This window comes from Papio anubis, chromosome 7 (genome assembly GCF_008728515.1).
Source record: "Papio anubis isolate 15944 chromosome 7, Panubis1.0, whole genome shotgun sequence".
In the NCBI taxonomy this organism is placed as follows: Eukaryota; Metazoa; Chordata; class Mammalia; order Primates; family Cercopithecidae; genus Papio; species Papio anubis.
In genome coordinates, this window is record NC_044982.1 from 37,490,753 (window position 1) to 37,508,094 (window position 17,342).

Below are 17,342 nucleotides of genomic sequence, written 5' to 3' on the forward strand. Positions count from 1 at the left end.
GTCACCCTCCTCCTGCCCTCTGTCCCCACCCCCTCCCTTTCTCAACCCCCTTCTGCGGTAGGAAGGTTTGGTGTCAAATTAAAACCATTGCAGGGGGAGGGGAAGGAGAGGATGTCTTCTATAAAAAAGACCTAAAATGGTTGACAGCTCCTTAATTCGCTTTATCCCAAGTGCAAAGTGATCTCTTCTGATGCCTGCCCCGAAAGTGTGGGTCGGGGAGGGGGGCGAGGTTACCGCTCGACAAAGTTTGACGGCAAACTCTTCCTCCGCGTACTTTAAAAGGTGCTGGGGGCATTTTGGGGATGTGGAGGGGGAGGAGGCCGAGGAGCGCCGGAGGCAAGGGGGAGCTGCAGCTCCCGTCGCCGGCGTCAAGGAAAAGGGGTCTTGGGGCTGGAAAGCGGGCGGTGACAGACCCGGACGCCGAGGGGCCGGGGGCTGCGACCCGGGGGCTGGCGGGGTCTGCAGAGGGGAGGTGACTGGCGACGGTAGGGCCGCGGTGGGCCGCCCCCCTTGGCACTCTTAGGGGCCCAGCACCATCGCCTTCGTTCGGTTGTGGCCTCTTCTGCGTCTTGTTTTTAATACGGTTTGGAGAGTGGCGAGGGCTGTGGAGGCTAAAGGGCACCAGCCTGAACTTGAATGCGCAACTTGTGAGGCAGGGGGTAGGGGGGGTCCCCGGGAGACTTGTTGGCGGGAGCCCGGCGCCCCGCACCCTGTTTCCCGCGGCCACTGTTGCAAGTGGTCTCTGCTTCTCCTCCCTGTCGCCCAGACCGGCCTGGTTGCCCCCGGGCTCTCCCTCTGGTTTGGGGAAAGTGGCGAAATCGAGGCCGGGGCTCCGGCCGGGCGGTGTAGGCCTCGCTCTCCCGGGGCTCCTAGCGACAGGCAGCTGAATCGATAGCCTATTGCTCCCGGGGAGGCCCGGGCCCCGCGGGCCGCGGCGACAGCTGCCCCCGGGGAGGTGCGCCTGCTGCCGGTGGGGGCGCTCGCCGCCGTTGTCCCCTCCTCCCTGGGGTCGCGGGCCCAGGGCAGGGGCGGGTGGGAATGGGCCTACGTGAGGGCTAGGGGGCGGCTCCCCGAAACCTGGCTCAGGGGAGGGGGATGAAGACGACTGACTGGGCGTTCCTGCTTGGCTGCTGCCCTCTTCTGTCCCTTTTCCTATATTGGGAGGGATGAAGGGGGAGCCCAGCCCTGGACGTGGCGCTTAGCTTCACCCAGGTCGGTCCCCGAGTGGCTTTCTAATTTATGTCAGCAGCTCGCCAGAAACTTCTGGGATCATGGCAAAGCATCCGTCTTCGCGAGTAACCGTCTGAAGTGACACGGGGCGTACAGTCCAATTTGGGGGTAGCAAAGAGAAAGATCTTCTGTGATCATTTTATGATAAACGTTCTGGGGTCTGTCCAGAACTGACGTGACTTTTGTACCCCAGATCGTTTTCTCTTTGACTAGGTAGATTTTGGCCCTAGATCATCTGCTGAAGAAATCTGATCTTTCAGACGAAAGCTTCCTTCCCCCACACCACTATGTAAAATTTTATCAAATAAATTTCAAGAGCAAAAGTGAGGGAAGACTTCTTCTTTAAAGACCTAGCTCCCAGTTTCCCCGCTACTGTTTTTTATGTATTCATAAAACTCCTGATGTATTCCAACAGAGAAGTTCCCAGACATAAGTAAACTTTACCTACTGAGTGAGGGAATTTGGGGGTACTCTTTTGGAGACAACTGAACTAATCATGTTAACGGAATTGTGAGTAGTCACAGGTTGCCCAGCTTGACACGCCTTTATTTATGTATTTATTTGAGACAGGGTCTCACTCTGTTGCCCAGGCTGGAGTGCAGTAGGCTATCACTGCTTACTGCAGCCTTGACCTTCCAGGCTCAAGCTAACCTCCCACCTCAGCCTCCCAAGTAGCTGGGACTACAGGCAGGTGCCATCATGCCCGGCTAATTTTTAAATTTTTTTTTTTGTAAAGGTGGAGTCTCCTTATGTTGCCCAGGCTAGTCTTGAACTCTTGGCCTCAAGTAATTCTCCTGTCTCACCCCATAAAGTGCTGAGATTACAAGCGTGAGCCACCATGCCTAGCTCAAACTTTTTTAAAAATAAATTTATTGAGATAATTTCCCTGCCATATAATTTATCTATTTGAAGTTACATTTTGAAAAGCACTAAAAAGTTCCCTCCATTCGCTACCAGTTATTACTCCTTTTATCCTTGGGCAGGACGCTCCCCTGTATCTTAAATGAACTCTATTTTCTCTAGTCTTGGCCAGGTCACTTCCTTTATCTTAATTTTAGCTTGTAAAAGAGGAGAGTCCTTTCCACAAGGGAGGCTCCGGCAGACCTTTCGATTCTGGGTATTTATTTCCTTACTTTTCTAGGCTTGTGGTGCCCATCTCCATCAGTACTTCCTGGGTTCCAGCCTTCTTTGCCCCTTGCTCCTCCTCCTTCCCCTCATACTCCCTCTAGCTCAGTTCTTCCTGTTTCCTCTTTATCTACTCCTGTTCCTGTTCTTAATCCTATCAGCAGGCTATTCCACCGCTCCTCCAGTTTGGCTAAGATACACCTAGCTTTTCCTGTTTGTTTCTTGGATATAGAGTTTTTGTTTAAAGCCTTTTTAGCTATTTACCTTCCATTATGAGTATACAGCTGTGTTAACAGAAAGTTCCTCCTGTTTGCTTCAGATAAGGAAGCCCCCTTTGGGAGTCCTAATATACCTTAACTTGTTAAAGCTAATTACATTTTGTTCTGGGAGGTCCTTCGATAATTTTCCCAAGTTTAAAACTAGTGTCATGTTTATATATTTTTTTTCTTATCTATCTTTGTCTCTCATTAGCAGTCAACACCTGAGCGGGGGGAGCACAGTATTCTGAGGCTAATGCTATGTATCCCCAATGTTGTAATGTGGTGGGATGCCAGACTCTGGGATGGTAATGAGATTACTTTTATGCATTTTGTTGTTCTTGTGTCTTGTCTGGATTGGAAAGCCCTTAGAGAGCTGTGATTAAAATGATAGATTGTTCATTGTTTTCATTTCATAATTGTTTGGGCAGGCTCACATTTCTGGTAACTGACACATACTACTTGACAGAATTAACTTAGACCCAGAGCAGAAATAATAATTTGCATGATTCCTGTGGCTGGGTAAAGTACTATTAGTTAATAATACATCACTTTTCTGTTCCAACAGTATCCCCTGTTCCAGGGCACAGTGAGGCCAGCAGATATTGAGTAAACCAGAGAAAATCAGGAAGAAGAAAAGGTGCTGTGCTTGGAAGTGAAATTATGACAGCAACAAGTGGAGAAATGGTTATTTGACACGTTAAGATATTTTAACCTAAAAAGTAGTTGATTTTTCTTGTTGATGACCAGAAAAAGGCATCGCTGTGATACTGTGTTAGGCAGTGTGGTATAGCAGACGTGTGGCTAACATCATCGCTGTGTCATTTGTTTATTCTGTGACCTTAGTCAAGTTTCTAAGCCTCTCTGAATGTGTTTTCTGAGGTATACAGTTCGAATATCGGCACCTACCTGAGGGGCTTGTGAGAACTATGTTAGTCAAGGTATAGGTTGGGTGCTGAACAGAGTGCCAGGCCTGTCAGAGAAAATACTGAGTTTGTTTTGTTTCTCTTTTGTATTCGTAACACGTGGTGTCATTAATAACAGACAATTGTTCTTACAGTATTGGTAATAGACCAGTGCAGATTAGGCAGACAGGATAGTTTTGTGACTTTTTGATGTGGAATGAGGAGGCGCAATGTGGTGTGGAAAGTGCTTGGGATTTGATGTCATGTGATTTGAGTTGGAGGCTCCACCAGTCACAAAGTGTTTGAATTTAGGTAAGCCCCTTCACTACTCATCTGTAAAATGAGGATAACGATTGCCCTCAAACTGGTAGATGAATGGGGATAGTGAATGGTCAATGAAATGTTATATGTGAAGGTGCTTTATGAACTTGGTTTTGAGTGAACATTACTTTTTTTTTTCTTTTTGAGATGAAGTCTTGCTCAGTCGCCCAGGCTGGAGTGCAGTGGCACGATCTTGGCTCACTGCAACCTCCGCCTCCTGAGTTCAAGCAATTCTCCTGCCTCAGCCTCCCGAGTAGCTGGGATTATAGGTGCGTGCCACCACACCCGGCTAATTTTTGTATTTTTAGTAGAGACGGGGTTTCACCATGTTGACCAGGCTGGTCTCAAACTCCTGATCTCGTGATTCACCCACCTCGGCCTCCCAAAGTGCTGGGATTACAGGCGTGAGCCACCCTACCCAGCCCGTGAACATTACTTTTTATAAAGACTAGCTTATACTTGATGATTGTAGTCTCTTCTTAGAATATTTATGTGTGTTAGTCCTTTGAGGGATGGCGAACAACATTGTATGTTGAAGCGACACAAGAGATCCTAACAACATCAATGAGGTTACAGTAGTACACATATTTAGGGTATATCTCAGGTTTACCTTTTAGGTCTTTGGTTGCATCTAGTACTCTAAATTGCTCTCATTGCCTCCTCTTATGCTTTTCCTTTTTCCTAGAATGGGATCCTTTATATGTTTGTTTAAAGTTTGTTTTTTTTTTTTTTTTTTTGCGAAGAAAATGAACATCTTTTAGAGCTCTGATTAGATGACCAATCAGAATGTATCTCTATGTGCATTCGACTTGGATTGTTACTCCGCCTTTTTATATGTTGTAAAGGGTTTGTGCAGATCATCTTAGCAGTAAACAAAAACAAAGATTTGGCTGTTTGGAATGAGAGTGGCTATAATATTACTTCCCCTGAATCGAGATTTAAGGCATTGGAACTTGTAGAACTAGCAGAATAACCCGTAAGTATGAAGTTTTGAGTTATAGTGACTAAATATAGGAAAAGTGCCTTCAGAAGTTTTTCAAATAGCATGAGCAACTATGATGTTTCAAGGTATTAATTATGTAGGAGTTGTGAATGGGGAGAGGCATTTAGTTGCTTGGTCATAATACTTACAAAGGGGGTAACTATTTAGCCTATTTCTAGTTCAAATGGGTTTCTGACCATATTGATCATTTTAAGGATCCATAATATATAGAGAGAGACTTTGGAGTATGAACCCTGAAGTCAGACTGCCTGGGGTGAATACCAACCCAGCTACTTGGTCACTTATCCTCTCTTGTCTGTTTCCTCACCCATGTAATAAGGATAATAATACCCTACAGGGTTGTAGTAAGGATTGAATGAAATAACATTTGTGAAGTTCTTAGCACAAGGGCCTAACCCATGCTGTTGCTGCTGCTGCTGCAACTGTTGTTTCCCTTGAATGTCAGGAAGGGCTTTTAGGAGATTGATACTTTCATTATCTAGCATATACTGCACATGGCACAGTACACCATGAAAAATTGAGAAAGATCTCCATGAGGTGAACTGTTCAAAATACTTTGTGAATAAGCTTAACCAGTACTGTCATCAAAGAGTATTTTTAAGCATTGAATAATAGCTATGATTATACCTATATGCTTAATTTGAACCTGTTAATTAATGGTCATTTCCTGTTTCCCAATCACTAGTTTATATCATGTTTTATGAAATCAGTTTTTTGTAAATAAATTAGTCTAAAAGCACATTATCTGCAGGTAAGGTGTTTGGCTTTAGCCAGTTAAATAAAGCCTGACTTTATTAAAGCTGTTCATTTAATTAGAATGAATTTCTTGGTTCTGTGGTTACATATCAGGAGAAATATGGCCAGTGGTAGAGCCAGTTTCTGACTTTGAAAAGCTTTCATAGTATAGACGTTTTAACAAGGTAATTGAGGAATTAATTTTCAAATTTTCTTCTGGCCTTTTCTATTTACTGATAATTCATTGCTGTGAAGGTATTAAATTTTATTATTTGGTCTATTTATTAGTTCAACAAATAGTTTTTGAGTGCATACTATTTGTAAGACAGGAGCTATGAGAGCAGGAATGATGAATCAGATATAAATTATGTTTTCAAAAAGCTGGCATTTTAGGAGTGTTCAGTTCTCATTTGTAACCTTTCATGACCTTTTAAAATGTATCCCCTCTACCTTATTATACTTTAATAGATATTTGTTTTTTCTCTGGTTTGCTATACTTAATACAGCAAAAATGCCCATGCCTGTGAGATTTGATGGGAAAGAAAGAAGGCCTGTAGAGATGGCCCTGAGGAACTTTGCTATGAAAAATTGTAAGGATCATGTCATAAGGATAAAGTAATGTGAATATTTATAGATACACATTATTTGTCCTACTTGTTCTTTAGTCAGCTAGTTGATACCTATCAAAGGTTGGCAAATTTAGATTTATGCCAGGGTTTGTTACTTCTGCTTTAAAATAACCTAGTGAGATTTAGCTGATGATCATTAGTCACATTAGACATTATTATTAACACATCAAAAAGTTGTCCTTGTGTTCAGTATTGTTCAAAGGATCATTTTTAATTTGATTTATGCCAATGTGTTTTTGATTGCTAAGATTTCCTAAAGACTCAGTGTTCAGCCTGCTTCCAGACGGGCGAGGAGACTCATGGTCTGGTTCTTGGACTTGCCTAACAGCATGGCTCCTAAACGCCAGTCTCCACTCCTGCCTCAAAAGAAGAAACCAAGACCACCACGTGCTTTGGGACCGGAGGAGACATCGGCCTCTGCAGGCTTGCCAAAGAAGGGAGAAATAGAACAGCAAGAGCAATTGAACACATTGATGAAGTACAAAATGAGATAGACAGACTTTTAATGAACAAGCCAGTGAGGAGATTTTGAAAGTAGAACAGAAATATAACAAACTCCGCCAACCATTTTTTCAAAAGAGGTCAGAGTTGATCACCAAAATCCTAAATTTTGGGGTAACATTTGTCAACCATCCACAAGTGTCTGCACTGCTTGGGGAGGAAGATGAAGAGGCACTGCATTATTTGACCAGAGTTGAAGTGACAGAATTTGAAGATATTAAATCAGGTTACAGAACAGATTTTTATTTTGATGAAAATCCTTACTTTGAAAATAAAGTTCTCTCCAAAGAATTTCATCTGAATGAGAGTGGTGGTCCATCTTCAAAGTCCACCGAAATCAAATGGAAATCTGGAAAGGATTTGATGAAATGTTCAAGTCAAATGCAGAATAAAGTCAGCAGGAAGAGGCAGCATGAGGAACCAGAGAGCTTCTTTACTTGGTTTACTGACCATTCTGATGCAGGTGCTCATGAGTTAGGAGAGGTCATCAAAGATGATATTTGGCCAAACTCATTACAGTACTACTTGGTTCCTGATATGGATGATGAAGAAGGAGAAGAAGATGATGATGATGAAGAGGAGGAAGGATTAGAAGATATTGATGAGGAAGGGGATGAGGATGAAGGTGATGAAGATGATGATGAAGGGGAGGAAGGAGAGGAAGATGAAGGAGAAGATGACTAATAGAACACTGATGGATTCCAACCTTCCTTTTTTTAAATTTTCTCCAGTCCCTGGGAGCAAGTTGCAGTCTTTTCTTTTTTTTTTTCCTCTTGTGCTCAGTCACCCAGTTCTTGAGGTCTCTTTTCTGTACTCCATGGTTCTCAACTTATCTGGGGGGAAATACCTTGAGCAGAATACAATGGGAAAAGAGTCTCTACCTCTTTCTGTTCGAAGTTCATTTTTATCCCTTCCTGTCTGAACAAAAACTGTATGGAATCAACACCACCGAGCTCTGTGGGAAGAAAGAAAACCCTGCTCCCTTCGCTCTGCTGGAAGCTGGAGGGTGCTAGGCCCCTGTGTAGTAGTGCATAGAATTCTAGCTTTTTGGCCGGGCGCGGTGGCTTACACCTTTAATCCCAGCACTTTGGGAGGCCGAGGCAGGCAGATCACAAGGTCAGGAGATCAAGACCATCCTGGCGAACACGGTGAAACCCTGTTTCTACTAAAACTACAAAAAATTAGCCAGGCGTGGTGGCGGGCCCCTGTAGTCCCAGCTACTCGAGAGGCTGAAGCAGGAGAATGGTGTGAACCTGGGAGGCGGAGGTTGCAGCGAGCTGAGATTGCGCCACTGCACTCCAGCCTGGGCGACAGAGCCAGACTTTGTCTCAAAAAAAAAAAAAAAAAAAAGAATTCTAGCTTTTTTCCTCCTTCTCTGTATGTTGGGCTAAGAGAGTACACTGTGTCTCGATATGAATGTGGACAGTTAGCATTTACCAACGTGTATGTGTCTACTTTCTCTTGTTTAAAAAAAGAAAAAAAACTTTAAAAAATGGGGTTATAGAAGGTCAGCAAAGGTTGGATTTGAGATGTTTGGGTGGGTTAAGTGGGCATTTTGACAACATGGCTTCTCCTTTGGCATGTTTAATTGTGATATTTGACAGACATCCTTGCAGTTTAAGATGACATTTTTAAAAATAAATTCTCTCCTAATGATGACTTGAGCCCTGCCACTCAATGGGAGAATCAGCAGAACCTGTAGGATCTTATTTGGAATTGACATTCTTTATTGTAATTTTGTTCCTGTTTATTTTTAAATTTTCTTTTTGTTTCACTGGAAAGGAAAGATGATGCTCAGTTTTAAACATTCAAAGTGTACAAGTTGCTTTGTTACAATAAAACTAAATGTGTACACACACACACACACACACACACACACACACACACAAGATTTCCTAAAGAGAGCAGTAGTCCTCAGTTACGTATTCTGGCCACCACATTGAAATGAAATGTCAGCTCAGGTACAAGCATGTGCTTATTCACTGATTATTGATGGATTTGGTTGTAAAGTACAGTTGGAGTCATTTAGATCAGGGAAACTTTATTGACTAGTAAAACTTGTCACACAAATACCTACTGCTCTCTGAATTCCAAGTTAAGAAGTAGGTACATTTATTTTCTCATGCATTGATCAAGGCAAAGAGAGCATAAGTTTATAAGAGCACTTCCATTGCTAATAAACGTGGCACTTAATTTTGATCTCTGTTTTCTTTTTACGGTCTTAAGAAAGAAGAAACTAATTGCTTTTCTTATTTTAATCTGAATTTAGATACTCAAGGGTGAAATGAAAGTCTTTTAAAGTTAAAGGAAATAAAATCCTAATTCAGATGAAGATTACCTAGGTTAAGAAGGAATCAGTTCTGTTTTCAATTTTTGTTGCCTCACATTATTTAAAAAATATTCTTACATATAAAATAACTGAATATTAATTAGTTTGAATTAACCCTTACATTATTGTGGGAATATGAAATTCTATTTCTTTTCTACTCAATTATCTGTCCTTTAAATTTTTTGATTTTCTTATGTTGCTATAGTATGGGAAAGTAAAATTTTTTTTTTATTTTCAGTTATAAAAATTAGGTTACCATTTGCCAAAGTTTGGGTATGTTAGATGAATTTAGGTAATCTTTGAGTGAATATTTAAAGTTTGGTAATTTATATTAGAAAAATTAACTAAAACCATAAAATACTTTTAACGGTTTTATTACTTAAAGTGAGGTTAAATTTTTAAGTAAATTAAGGCCAGGTGCAGTAGCTCACACCTGTAATCCCAGCACTTTGGGAGGCAGAGGCAGGAGGATCACTTGAGCCCAGGACTTTGAGATCAGCCTGGTCAACATAGCGAGACCCTATCTCTACCAAAAATTTTAAAACTAACTGGGTATGGGGGCATGCGCCTTTAGTCCCAGCTATGCTGGAGGCTGAGGTAGGAGGATTGCTTGAGCCCAGAAGGTCAAGGCTGCAGTGAGCCATCATTATGCAAGTCAATTTAAAGAGAAACAATAAAGGTGTTATGTGGATATGGCAAAAATGAAAAGATGATCAAGATTGAAGCTTGTGAAATACTGCATTAGGTAACCCTTTTATATCTTCTCTTTTCTGCATGGAATCAGAGAAATGGAAGGATTTTCATTTTACGGGAAAGGGAGCTGAGATCTAGACAAGGTGACTTGCCCAGAGCTGTCTGCATTGTCTTTGGCTCTCAGGACTCTAAGTAGGACTCATTGCTCCCAGGCAGGTGCTGTTTCTCTCTTTTCCCTCTGTAGGCAGGTCACATTTTCTGGATCTGTCCTAAAGAATTGAAAGCTGAATGTTAGCAATTTCTGGAGCACATGTACAACTCTGGTTGCTTCTCTTAAATGATAAATTATATCTCTGTGTTTTGCTGTAAATAAGGGTAACTTGTTTTACTTATGTTTATTTACTCATTAAAATATTTATTGAGTACCCATTTTGTGCCCCTGTAATCTTTTTTTTGTTTTTTGTTTTTGTTTGTTTGTTTGTTTTGAGACGGAGTCCCGCTCTGTTGCCCAGGCTGGATGAAGTGCAGTGGCGCCGCGAGATCTCGGCTCACTGCAAGCTCCACGTCCCGGGTTCACGCCATTCTTCTGCCTCAGCCTCCCGAGTAGCTGGGACTACAGGCACCCGCCACCACGCCTGGCTAATTTTTTGTATTTTTAGTAGAGACAGAGTTTCACCGTGTTAGCCAGAATGGTCTCAATCTCCTGACGTTGTGATCCACCTGCCTTGGCCTCCTAAAGTGTTGGGATTACAGGCCTAAGCCACCACGCCCGGCCTTGTGCCCCTGTAATCTTAATAACAATGAAAATCATTATTTAACTTTTAGCTTGTAACATGTGCCAGGCCTTCTGCTAAGCACTTTACATGTCTCATTTGCCACTTGGAAAATAGCCAGTGTTACCTGTAGTGTAGAAAGGCAAGGAGATTTGAAGGTTTTGTATTAATTGTCGTAAGTGAGTGCTAAAGAATCAAGAAAGGACATTGATAAATTACTGCTGAGAGTTCTATAATCCAGAGAACAAGCAATGCATTATGGAAAAATAGATATTAGAATTCATTATTTGTGGTTAAAATGAAGTGAAATATGGCTGGTCCGAATGCAATGGTGCTTACAACTAATTGATCACAACCAGTTACGGATTTCTTTGTTCCTTCTCCACTCCTATTCCTTCACTTGACTAGTCATAAAAAAATGAAGTGCGGCCGGGCGCGGTGGCTCAAGCCTGTAATCCCAGCACTTTGGGAGGCCGAGACGGGCGGATCACGAGGTCAGCAGATCGAGACCATCCTGGCTAACCCGGTGAAACCCCGTCTCTACTAAAAAATACAAAAAACTAGCCGGGCGAGGTGGCAGGCGCCTGTAGTCCCAGCTACTCGGGAGGCTGAGGCAGGAGAATGGCGTAAACCCGGGAGGCGGAGCTTGCAGTGAGCTGAGATCCGGCCACTGCACTCCAGCCTGGGTGACATAGCGAGACTCTGTCTCAAAAAAAAAAAAAAAATGAAGTGAAATGTAATTCTAGGGGTGAAAAAATGATTTTTTTATTACCATGATCCATTACTTTATAGAAAATTTGGTTCCGGTAACTGCTTTTCAAGTTTTTGTTTTTCAGTTTTAGTTCTTGTTAGTCGCCACTGCCATTATAATATAAGCTTCCCAAAATGTAACTAATTGTTTCACATCCCCTGCTGATCTGCAGCACTCCCCAATGCCTACCAAATTAAGGAATGCCTCGCCCAGTGTTCAACTGAGACGTTGCTGTTTGTAAAAAAAAAAAAAAAAAAATGTTTAACAGATTTTCTAAATAGCTAATATTTGATGTCATTTATTTATCAAATGTTATTTGGGGGCATTTCATGTGCCAGGCATATGTAACACTTAAAAGAATCTTTCGTAAGTTAGGGTAGTATTATTATCCTTATCTTAAATATGAGGGAACTGAGGCTTACAGAAGTTAGGTAACTTATGAAAGTTCCCCTTTATGGTGGAGCTAGATTTCCAGGCTGGGTCTGAATATTTTCTGAGACATGCTAACTGCTTTGAAATTTCTACAATGTTATATACATTTTTAAAGGATCTGATTTTTTTCTCCTTCATTCTCCTCTCTTGATGTTATCACTCTTATATTTTGCTCTCTGCAGTTTTTCGCTTGTATATGTAAATGGAGGAAGATGGGTGGGATTGCGAAGATGGGAGTGGGCTTGGAGCCAGTAAGCAAGGTTCTCATCACAGCCACAGTACTTACTCCTCAAGCAGATCTCTCTTGGTGCTAGCACTCACCCCACCTATATTCTGATGTTTGCAGTCATCTAAAGTCTCCTTCTTCCTCACACTCTGTGTATTCCATACATAAACCATATGAGTAACTCCCACTGGGTTTAACTCCCTACTTTAGTCTAATTAGGAGTAGGTATACTCTAGTTATCAAGTTGGTTTCTGTTGTCTACTAGCCCAACTAAAAGTAAAAACAATGTATGTGTATTTACTGAGCCTGTAATTTGAGTTTAATATCTGTCCAAGCCATGCTGAATGATTACATTTGGCTGAATTTCAGTCAACAAATAGGTGTCTTTCCTCATATAGTTATACATGGGGAAAAAATACCTGTCTGGGGCACAGATGAATACTGTGCTTCAGGATAAAGTGCTTTTTGGAAGAAAGTGTAAACCTAATATGGGCTGATTTGCCCAGAGAGCGCTAGTGTGGAAGCACTTTTTCATGCACATAGTATCATAAAGGGAAGTGTAACTGCTAGACCAGATGATAAGCTTGTTTAATCCTTAATGAGCTTGAAGCATAGTGTTTTTATAAGTAAGATTTACTTCTGTCACCCCAGCTTCACTCTGCTTTTGTGGAAAAGAAGGCATTTCACTTTCATGGTCATTCACTGAATGGGTGAAAAGGAAGGTTGCTGCATTGGTTCTGGTCTTGGACTCAGTTTGCTCTTCCTGTCAGTTTTCTTAAATCAGAGATTTAGGGAAAGACTTGACAATAGTCGTTTGTCACTTTAGTTACCTGATCTTCCCATGCCTTCATGTTCACTTTCCCTGCCACTTTATTCATTCCTTGCAGTGTTGAATACCAGATATTTTTTCTTTTCTTTTTCTTTTTTTCTTTCTTTTTTTTTTTTTTTTTTGAGACAGGATCATGCTCTGTTGCTCAGACCAGAGTGCAATGGCAGTTACGGCTCACTGCAACTTCGACCTTCCATGCTTAAGTGATCTTCCCACCTCAGCCTCCCAAGTAGCTGGGACTGCTGGCATGCACCATCGAGCCCAGCTAATTTTTAAATTTTTCTGTAGAGACAGGGTCTCACTATGTTGCCCAGGCTGGTCTTGAATTACTGGGCCCAAGTGATCCTCCTGCCTTAGCCTTCCAAGGTGCTGGGATTACAGATGTGAGCCACCATGCCTGGCCAGAATACCAGAAATTCTATCATATACCTCTCAGGATACAGAGTTGATAATTCATAGATCAAGTCCATGTGTTCTAGTACTGTTTTCCTATTAGGGCCAGTTTAAAAAATGAAAGTTATATTCCAGAGGGCTGGGATTATGTAGGAGTCATTGAGAAAATGGCATCTGAGGAAATTGACAGGTTTATAATGGATCAACATAGCAGAGATAATGTTGGCAGGAGGACTGATTCCCATATTCCCTTCTGCCTCTGCTGGGGCTTCTGCCAGTTGATAAGATGAGGTAAGATTACCTTATAAGGTTCATTAGGTAACTCTATGTCCCCTGCCTGCCTTGTTGACTGTTGGGATCCTTCATAACCAAGCCGATCATATATCCTGATTTACTTGGGATCATCTGAAACTCCCCCATTGTCCCAGTGTAATTATTAGTGTTCCTTTCATTCTTAAAAAGGTCCTAGTTTAAAGGATAAGTTATATGGTCACCTACTTACAATCATTGAACTGTCTGGTGTGCAAGTAAAACCAAAGCCCCAGTCTCTTAGTTCCTCACATTCACCATGGGATGCTTCTAGGAGAAAAGCCTTTAAGCATCCATTCTCCCTACTTCAGGTCTTTCAGCTTCCACTTTTTTCTTTTCTTCTTTTTTTTTTAATTTGAGATGGAGTCTCGCTCTGTGGCCCAGGCTGGAGTGCAGTAGCGTGATCTCAGCTCACTGCAACCTTCACTTCCTGGGTTCAAGTGATTCTCTTGCCTCCATGCCTGGCTAATTTTTGTACTTTTAGTAAAGACGGGGTTTCCCCATGTTGGCCAGGTTGGTCTTTGACGGAGTTCAGTCCCTAGGCGGGGGTGATCCACCCGCCTCGGCCTCCCAAAGTTCTGGGATTACAGGCGTGAACCACCGCTCCTGGCCTCAGTTGCCACTTTTAAGGTACCAGATAGAGGCTGAGAAGCAGAGTGGTTAGTCACTTGCCTTTTTATTAGAAAGGAGACAAAAAAGGCCAAAACCATTATGAACATGCCAGATCCAGAGCCTTATGTTACTCCATCCTTTCTATATACATCATCTTGTAGTTCTTATTATACTGTTTACTTGTACTTTTTTTTTTTTTTTTTAACAGTCTTCCAATGGGTTGTTGTTCTTTGTAGAGTTGATTTTGAGAAAGGTATTTTGAGGAATGATTCTCCACTGAATTGAAGTTTTTTCTGAGGAGTGTTTAACTAAAAGTAGATGTGATATTGATATTAAGACCATGTTACAATTATCTGTAAAATATGAATGATAAAAAATAAGAATTAAATAAGCAAGAGAAAAATGTTATAGGCTTAATTTTTTGGGATAGCTGTCCAGCACCAGAGTATATTTGGAGTAAAAGTTGGTGCCCTCAAGTGGCCTTGAGAAGAATTTTCAGGAATTGTAGTTTTTCAGGTATATGGCTGTCGAATGTCTTTGTCTTCTCTCTTTCTCTCTCTCTCTCTTTTTTTTTTTTTTAAAGACAGAGTCTCATTCTGTCTCCCAGGCTCTTGACTCACTGCATCCTCCGCCTCCCGGGTTGAAGCAATTCTGGTGCCTCAGCTTCCCAAGTAGCTGAGATTATAGGTGTGCACCACCATGCCCAGCTAATTTGTTGTAGTTTTAGTAGAGATGGGGTCTCTCTGCATTGCCCAGGCTGGTCTCAAACCCCTGAGCTCGGCCTCCCAATGTGCTGGGATTACAGGCGTGAGCCACTGCACCCGGCCTCTCTATCTCCTTCCTTCCTTCCTTCCTTCCTTCCTTCCTTCCTTCCTTCCTTCCTTCCTTCCTTCCCTTTTTCTCCCTCCCTCCCTTCTTTCCTTCCTTCCTTCCTTCCTTCCCTCCTTCCCTTTTTCTCCCTCCCTCCCTTCTTTCCTACCTTCTCTTTCTCCTTTGTTTCCCTTTCCCTCCCTCCCTCCTCCTTCCCTTCCTTCTCCTTTTCTCTTCTCTCTCTTTTTTTTTTTTTTTTGAGACAGGGTCTTATTCACTCTGTCAGTGGCGCTGACAGGCTGTAGTGCAGTGGCGTGATCTCAGCTCACTGCGACCTCCACCTCCCGGGTTCAAGCCATTCTCCAGCTAATTTTTTAGTGTTTTTAGTAGAGACAGGGTTTCACCATTTTGGTCAGGCTGGTCTTGAACCCCTGGCCTCAAGTGATTCACCTGCCTCAGCGTCCCAAAGTACTGGGATTACAGACATGAGGCACTGTGCCCAAGCCGCCTTTTCTTTTTTTCTTTTCTTTCTTGTAAGACAGAGTCTTGCTTTGTTGTTCAGGATAAAGTGCAGTGGCATAATCATAGCTAACTGAAGCTTCGACCTCCTAGGCTTCATTGATCCTCCTGCCTCAGCCTCCCAAGTAGCTAGGACTATAGATGTGCATCACCACGTCCAGCTAATTTTAATCTCTATGTTGCCCAGGCTGGTCTTGAACTCCTGGCCTCAAGCGATCTTCCCACCCTGCCTCCCAAAGTGTTGGGATTACAAGTGTGAACCACTGCACCTGGATAGAATGTCTTTCTTGTTTTCTTCTTTCTGTCTCTCTCTATTTCTGTTTCTTTCCTTTTTTGAGACAGGGTTATGCTCTGTTGCCCAGGCTGGGGTGCAGTGGTGTGATCACAGCTCACTGCAGCCTCCACCTCCTCGGCTCAAGTGATCCTCCCACCTCAACCTCTGGAGTAGCTGGGACTGCAAGCATGTGCCACCACACCTGACTAATTTTTTAAGTTTATTTTTTCTAAAGACGGGGTCTCACCACGTTGCACAGGCTGATTTTGAACTCTTGGGCTCAAACAATCCACCCACCTCAGTCCCCAGGGTGCTGGGATTACAGGCATGAGCCACTGTGCCTGGCCCTAGAATGTCTTTCATGTTGTGAAATGTTTAAGTGATCTGGTTGGAGTCCTGTTTTCACCACTCTTATTTGTGATCTTATGCTTCTGATGTCTCTGTAGAATCATAGAATTTTGTTGCTGGAAAGGACTAATAATCATCTAATAGAAGTCTTTAATTTTACATCTAAGTAAACAAAGGAGCAAAGAGGTAAAGTGATTTGCTCAGTAGGTTACAGCTAGTGAGTAGTACAATCAGGATTAAGCTCTGGGTCTTCTGACCTTTTCCCTCAAAAGGGAAAGTTACAAGGTTCTGCATTTATAAAGGACTTGCTCAAGTAAAGTGTTAAACTCCTAAGTGGCTTACTCTGCCAGTACATTCTGTCTGCAGTTTCATTGCCTGTGAACATGGTTTTGATTAAATTGGTGATGCCCTATTATTTTACAGATGAGTAGGTAGAAATTTTTCAGGGTGGAGGCCAACTGTCACTCTGGTTGAGTCTCCAGTTTTAATTCTCAGCCTGCTGAGCTATAGTTCCTTACTTTGGAAAGTCTTTGTTTCCTTCCAAGAACATTACTCAGAAGGAGGAATTCTTTGCAAATCCAGATGCCTGTCAAAATCATGTTACACAACTTCCCCCATTCTGAATTTCCATTCAAGTCTTGTATCTAAATTCCAGTTGTATCTTGGTGTTACAAGTTAAAGCTAAGTGACTAATTGGAACCTTTGAGGATTGCTATGTTCCTTTTTTTTTAAATAGGTGTCTTGACTACGTTGATGGCTTAGCACAGATACCTCATTTATATCACTTGCTGCCACAGATGACTCAAGTGTGTGCTTTGCTTTAGACGTACAGTAGTCCCTCCTCATCTGTGGGGGATGAGTTTCAAGCCCCGCTATGGATGCTTGCAACTGCAGATGGCACTGAACCCTATGTATACTATGTTTTTTCTTATGTATACATACCTATGATAAAATTTAATTTGTAAATTAGGCACAGTAATACATTAACAACAATAGTAATAAAGTAGAACATTTACAATATTATACTGTAATAAAAGTTATGTGAATGTGGTCTCTCTCTCTCAAAATATCTTGACTGTAATATTTTCAGACCCTGGTTGACTTCCGGTAACTGAAACTAGAGAGTGAAATCATGGGCAAAGGGGGTTACTGTACTGGCGAGAAACAAGTGAAGTTTGAGTGTTTGGCAGCTAGCCCCTGATTTAGTCTCAGAGTTGACTACTTTGTTTAAATCTGCTGGTGGGTGGCTGGGTGTAGTGTGCATTCCTAGAAGTGTTAGGGCCTTCACTGATTCAGTCTTTTTAGAATTGCCAAAAAAGAGACAAGAAAGCTTTATTA

General features: G+C 42.2%; 1 protein-coding gene and 1 pseudogene across 7 annotated transcripts in view; both read left to right on the forward strand.

The window, feature by feature from the left end:
• The window catches only part of DCAF5 (DDB1 and CUL4 associated factor 5), a 108,396-nt gene that overhangs the window by 492 nt on the left and 90,562 nt on the right, over window positions 1–17,342 (forward strand). The window contains exon 1 of one of the 6 annotated variants that reach the window (XM_017961271.3): window positions 40–282. The exons of the other annotated variants lie outside the window; for them this stretch is intronic. The gene's annotated coding sequence lies outside the window, so the exon portion shown is untranslated. Of the gene's footprint in view, window positions 1–39; window positions 283–17,342 lie in introns of those variants that run through there. 6 annotated transcript variants of the gene reach the window in all.
• LOC103886337 lies at window positions 4,161–7,851 on the forward strand (annotated as a pseudogene). The gene has a single exon (XR_001904876.3). The product of XR_001904876.3 is annotated as a protein SET pseudogene (transcript).